Source organism: Somniosus microcephalus, chromosome 34 (assembly GCF_052327205.1).
Source record: "Somniosus microcephalus isolate GS21.2 chromosome 34, FLI_Smic_1.0, whole genome shotgun sequence".
Lineage (NCBI taxonomy): Eukaryota > Metazoa > Chordata > Chondrichthyes > Squaliformes > Somniosidae > Somniosus > Somniosus microcephalus.
The window spans coordinates 23,160,282-23,167,293 of record NC_141020.1 but is presented as its reverse complement, the minus strand read 5'-3'; positions in this window follow the sequence as shown (position 1 = coordinate 23,167,293).

Below are 7,012 nucleotides of genomic sequence, written 5' to 3'. Positions count from 1 at the left end.
GAGAGAGAGAGCTCAGGGAGAGAGAGAGCTCAGGGAGAGAGAGAGCTCAGGGAGGGAGAGAGAGAGAGAGCTCAGGGGGAGAGAGAGAGCTCAGGGAGAGAGAGAGAGAGAGCTCGGAGAGAGAGAGAGAGAGAGCTCGGAGAGAGAGAGAGAGAGAGCTCGGAGAGAGAGAGAGAGCTCGGAGAGAGAGAGAGAGCTCGGAGAGAGAGAGAGAGCTCGGAGAGAGAGAGAGAGCTCGGAGAGAGAGAGAGCTCGGAGAGAGAGAGAGAGAGCTCAGGGAGAGAGAGAGAGAGAGAGAGCTCGGAGAGAGAGAGAGAGAGCTCGGAGAGAGAGAGAGAGAGCTCGGAGAGAGAGAGAGAGAGCTCGGAGAGAGAGAGAGAGAGAGAGAGAGAGAGAGCTCGGAGAGGAGAGAGAGAGCTCGAGAGGGAGAGAGAGAGCTCAGAGAGAGAGAGAGAGAGAGCTCGGAGAGAGAGAGAGCTCGGAGAGAGAGAGAGAGAGAGCTCGGAGAGAGAGAGAGCGAGCTCAGGGAGAGAGAGAGAGCGAGCTCAGGGAGAGAGAGAGAGAGAGAGAGAGCTCGGAGAGAGAGAGAGAGAGAGCTCAGGGAGAGCTCGGAGAGAGAGAGAGAGCTCGGAGAGAGAGAGAGCTCGGAGAGAGAGAGAGAGCTCGGAGAGAGAGAGAGCTCAGGAGAGAGAGAGAGAGAGAGAGAGCTCAGGGAGAGAGAGAGAGAGAGAGCTCGGGAGAGAGCTCAGGAGAGAGAGAGCTCAGGGAGAGGGAGAGAGAGAGAGAGCTCGGAGAGAGAGAGAGAGAGAGCTCAGGAGAGAGAGCTCGGAGAGAGAGAGAGAGAGAGCTCGGAGAGAGAGAGAGAGAGAGCTCAGAGAGAGAGAGAGCTCAGGGAGAGAGAGAGAGAGCTCAGGGAGAGAGAGAGAGAGCTCGGAGAGAGAGAGAGAGAGAGAGAGAGAGAGAGAGAGAGAGAGAGAGAGCGCTCAGGGAGAGAGAGAGAGAGAGAGAGAGAGCGCTCAGGGGGAGAGAGAGAGAGAGAGAGGAGAGAGAGAGAGAGAGAGAGAGAGAGCGAGAGGGAGAGAGAGAGAGAGAGAGAGCGCTCAGGGGGAGAGAGAGAGCTCCGGGAGAGAGAGAGAGAGAGAGAGCTCAGGGAGGGAGAGAGAGAGAGAGGAGAGCGCTCAGGGAGAGAGAGAGCTCCGGGAGGGAGGGAGAGAGAGAGAGAGAGAGAGCTCAGGGGGAGAGAGAGAGAGAGAGCTCCGGGAGGGAGGGAGAGAGAGAGAGAGAGCTCAGGGAGAGAGAGAGAGAGAGAGAGCGCTCAGGGAGAGAGAGAGAGAGAGAGCTCCGGGAGGGAGGGAGAGAGAGAGAGAGAGCTCCGGGAGGGAGGGAGAGAGAGAGAGCTCAGGGAGAGAGAGCGCAGGGAGAGAGAGCGCAGGGAGGGGGAGAGAGAGAGCTCAGGGAGAGAGAGAGAGAGAGAGAGAGAGAGAGAGAGAGAGAGCGAGCTCAGAGAGAGAGAGAGCTCAGGTACAGGTACAGAGAGAGAGGAGAGAGCGCTCAGGTACAGAGAGAGAGAGAGAGAGCGCTCAGGTACAGAGAGAGAGAGAGCGCTCAGGTACAGAGAGAGAGAGAGCGCTCAGGTACAGAGAGAGAGAGAGCGCTCGGGCACAGAGAGAGAGAGAGAGCGCTCGGGCACAGAGAGAGAGAGAGCGCTCAGGTACAGAGAGAGAGAGAGAGAGGAGAGCTCAGGTACAGAGAGAGCGAGAGGAGAGCTCAGGTACTGAGAGCGAGAGGAGAGCTCAGGTACTGAGAGCGAGAGGAGGAGAGCTCAGGGGGGAGTACTCAGAGGATGAGTGGGGGCTTGGGGAAAGAGAGGGCTCAGATACTCAGTGAGAGGAGATGGGGAGAGCTCGGTACTCCTGGTGAGAGGAGGTGGGTGTGCTCTGGGATTTCCAGAGAGAGGAAGGGGGAGTGCTTGGGGGCTCCCGGTGAGGCGGGTGAGTGCTTGGGTTCCCCGTGAGTGGAGGGGTAGTGCTCATATACTCACAGTGAGGGTGCCACATTGTCTCTTCAACCCTAATTGGACCCAGTCTCATTTAGCCTTGGGTTGCAAAGGGAAAGGTAATCTTCCACCCCCACCGCCTCACCAAGCTTAAACCTTTGTTAGCACTCTCGCACCCGAGTCAGAAAGTTGTGGGTTCAAGTCCCACTGCAGAGACTTGAGCACGAAAATCTACACCGTCTCTCCAGTGCAGTACTGAGAGAGTGCTGCACGGTCGGAGGTGCCGTCTTTCGGATGAGATGTTAAACTGTGGCCCCGCCGGGGGTCTCGGGTGGATGTAAAAGATCCCATGGCACTATTTTGAAGAAGGGCCGGGGAGTTCTGGAGTTGTCCTGGGGCAAATATTTATCCCTCAGCCGTAAGAGCATAAGAATTAGGAGCAGTAGTAGGCCACACAGCCCCTTGAGCCTGCTCCTCCCTATCCCTTGAGTCCCCTAGTGTCCAAAAATCTATCGATCTCAGCCTTGAATATACACGATTCAGCATCCACAGCCCTTTGGGGTAGAGAATTCCAAAGATTCACAACCCACTTGACAAGAAATTCCTCCTCATCTTAGCCTTAAATGGCCAACTCCTTAACCTGAGACTGTCCCCTATTTCTAGACTCTCCAGCCAGCTGAAACAACCTCTCAGCATCTACCCTACCAATTCCTCTGTCAAACAATTTTATACATTTCAATAAGATCACCTTTCATTCTTCTAAATTCTAGGGAATATAGGCCCAATCTACTCAATCGCTCCTCATAGGACAACCCTCGCATCCCAGGAATCAGTCTGGTGAACCTTCATTGTATTCCCTCTAAGGCAAGTATATCTTTCTTTAGGTAAGGAGACCAAAACCAATATCACTAAAACAGATTATCTGGTCATTATCCCACTGCTGTTTGTGGAATCTTGATGTGCACAAACTGGCTGCTGCCTTTCCCAACAGTGACTTCACTTCAAAAGTTCTTCATTGGCAGTAAAGTGCTTTGGGATGTCCTGAGGTCGTGATAGATGCTATAGAAATGCAAGTCCTTCCTCCAGAGACTTCAGCACTGTCGGTGGTGCCGCATTTCAGATGAGATGTTAAACTGTATGTTCAGGTGGATGTAAAAGACCCATGGCACCAATCAAACATCTGGGTGTTCTCTCAGTTCATCTGTCACCACCAATGTTCGCCATAATTTATTTTGGGTGCATGGCCCCTTTAACAGGCTGCACGGCCCATTCAAAGTTTCGCACTTGAGCGAAATTTTACATTGGCAAAGCCAGCCCCGGGACCGGCAGACGGTTGCACAGCTTGGAGCGAACGTTGGTCACCACCCCACTACAACGGATTATCTGGGCCTAGCCTTGTTGAGGTACAACCTGTCCATCTTGTACAGGTCCCTCCTGCCCCAGAACTGGTCCCAGTGGCCCAGGATTCTGAATCCCTCCCTCTTGTACCATTTTTCCAGCCACACTTTAACCCATCTTATCTCACTGCTCCTTCATATTCGGAAAATAGAAGCACATGGGATTAAAGGGACGGTAGTAACTTGGGTCCATAATTGGCCAAGGCGCAGGAGGCAGAGACTTGTGAACGGATGTTTTTCTGACTGGAGAGAAGTATGCAGTGGGATCCCCCAGGGGCTGGTATTAGCACCATTGCTTTTCTTCTATATAAATGACTTGGACTTGGGTATAGGGATATATTCCACAATTTTGAAATTTGTGGACGATACAAAACTTGGCAACATAGTAAATAGTGAGCATGATAGTAGCAGACTTCAGGAGCACATAGACAGACTGGTGAACTGGGCAGACAATTGGCAGATGAAATTAAATGCAGATAAGTGTGAAGTGATGCACTTTGGGAGAAACAACATGGAGCGGCAGTATCATCTAAATGGTACTATTTTGAAGGGGGTGCAAGAACAGAGGGACCTGGGTGTGTATATTCACAAATCTTTGAAGGAGGCAGAGCAAGTTGATATGGCGGTTAAGAATGTGTATGGGACACTTGGCTTTGTAAATAGGGGCATGCTAAAACAAGGAAGTCATGCCAAACTTTTACAAATCACTGGTTAGGCCTCAGCTGGAATATTGTATGCAATTCTGGGCACCACACTTTAGGAAGGCTGTCAAGGCTCTGGAGAGGATACAGAGGAGGTTTATCAGGATGAGGGACTTCAGTTATGTGGAGAGATTGGAGAAGCTGGGATTGTTCTCTTTAGAGCAGAGAAGGTTAAGGGGAGACCTAATAGAGGTATTTAAAATTAGGAGGGGTTTTGATATAGCAAGTAGGAAGAAACTATTTTCTTTGGCAAGTGGGTCCGTAACCAGAGGTCATGGATTTAAAATAATTGGCAAAAGCACTAGAGAGGAAATCTGGCGTAAACAGGAGGAAAATCTAGGCCCTGGTTGTCTTCAAATTGTGTTGCAAGATCATTTACATCCACCCAGACAGGCAAATGGGCCATTACGGTACTCTGGTTCACACTGCACTTAAGTGGCAGCTGAGACTGTGTGCTCAGGTCTGGAGTGGCACTTGAACCTACAGGCTTCTGACAGGTAAAAGTGATGACAACTGAGTCAAGCAGACACGAAGACAAACTATTGATTTGAATATTTATTTACTTAAGAACTGACATGAGCCTGCTTGTGAACATCGAACAGATTTTCTCTTTACAAATATGTTTGCATGCCTATGAATGTTCTACTGAACATTTTGATTGATTTGCATGATTTCCAAAACACTACAAAGCACTTTCCAGGGAATATGAATGTCAATTGTTCACTTTTCTAGTATCAATATCTTTTTAAATTTCTGTTCAGCTGCAGGATCTAGATGAACCAGTCTACTTCACCTCAGCTACCATGCTTAAACTCCTTGGTCTTCTCTTTTGGCCAGTGTGCCTGGCCTACAAATGTGAATGGCGGCTGCAACTAAGCAACTTTATTGACCGCAGTAAATTCTCGGACACCATCCTGCAGCAAACTCCAGCTGCCAACCTTGATTCTGTATTTCAAAATTTATCTGGCCAGGGTATTGAACCTTTTGATAGACTTAATGTAAGTGTGTTATATGCCAATCCTCAGAAATGAACCAAACTATCTGTAAATTAATCAAAATCTTGCATATGATGTGCACTTCCTATCGACAAACTTTACTTCCTGTAACACTTTTTCTGTTAACATTTTAATGGAAACTGCACATTTAAGCATTTATAATGGCAATTTCTTTGTAAGCAATTTATAATTGGTGAACTATTTACATATGGTTTTCCTATCAAATCATTCAGTTTGAAAAAAGTTTCACATGCTCTCCTTAAAGATTTTACTTCAAAGACTCAGCTTGTTTCAAAGCCAGCAATTTGACTCAATATTTTTTATCTCACAATAGTTGCTCTTGGGGGGGCGGGGGGGTCCGTTTTAACAAAAAGCTGTCAGGCAGCAAAGTTCTGCCAGAAGTTACAAGATGGGAGACTAGAGAGAAAGAAAATCTGCCTTGCATTGTAGGACAAAATGCAGAGGACTGATGTGGAATAGCTTAGTGTGTACTCCATTTCCATGTTACGATGTGGAGATAAGTGTTATTGATTGAACTAAGTGACTCTGATCATAACTATGGCTCTTTATGTTCATACTGCAAAATATAGCAGCTGAACGATTCGATCTAAATTTCACCTCATCTAGTGTTAACTTGGGCTGCTTTCAGAGAGGTTGAAGAAATACAGTCAGAATCAGGGGAATTTATAATGGGAAACAAAGAAATGGCAGACCAACTAAATTCATACTTTGGTTCTGTCTTCACAAAAGAGGACACAAATAACCTCCCAGAGATGCCGGGGAACATAGGGCCTGATGAAAGGGTGGAACTGAAAGAAATCAGTATTTGTAGGGAAATGGTGTTAGGAAAATTGATGGGACTGAAGGCCGATAAATCCCCAGGGCCTGATAATCTACATCCCAGGGTACTATGCTGTTCATAGACTACAGCTCAGCATTCAACACTATTGTCCCCAACAAGCTGGCCACCAAACTCCAAACTCTTGGTCTGAACACTTCCCTCTGCAACTGGACCCTGGACTTCCTAACAAACAGACCCCAGTCTGTCAAATTAGGTAACCACACCTTCCCCCCCCCCCCCCCCGACCCTGAACACGGGGGCCCCACAAGGATGCGTGCTGAGCCCCCTCCTCTACTCCCTCTTCACCCACGACTGTGTGGCTGTTAATGGTTCCAACACCATCATCAAGTTTGCGGATGACACCACGGTGGTAGGCCAGATCACCAACAACGATGAGTCAGTCTACAGGGAGGAGGTCCAGCATCTCGTGAAGTGGTGCGCTGATAACAACCTGGCCCTTAACATCAAGAAAACCAAAGAAATTGTGGACTTCAGGAAGTCCAAAGGCGGAAGTCACACCCCCATCCACATCAATGGGGCTGTGGTGGAAAGGGTGGACAGCTTTAAGTTCCTCGGAGTCCACATCACGGAAGACCTCTCCTGGTCACTCAACACCTCCTCTCTGGTGAAGAAGGCCCAGCAGCGCCTTTATTTCCTAAGGAGGCTGAAGGGATGTAACCTGTCACCCCTGATCCTCTCTAACTTTTACCGCTGCACTATAGAGAGCATCCTGACAAACTGTATCACAGTATGGTATGGCAGCTGTAGCTACTATGACCGGAAAGCCCTGCAGCGGGTAGTCAAAACTGCCCAACGAATTACCGGCACCCGGCTACCGACCATAGAGCACATATACCAGAAACGCTGTCTACGGAGGTCACAGTCCATCATCAAAGACCCTACCCACTCCAGCCACAGTCTGTTCGCCCTCCTGCCATCTGGGAGACGCTACAGATGCATTCGCACCCGTACGACCAGATTTAGGAACAGCTTCTTTCCCAGGGCTGTCATCCTACTGAACTCCACAAATAAACTCTAAAGCCTGCACATCTGCCAATGCACTTTATTAGGGTTATGTTTAT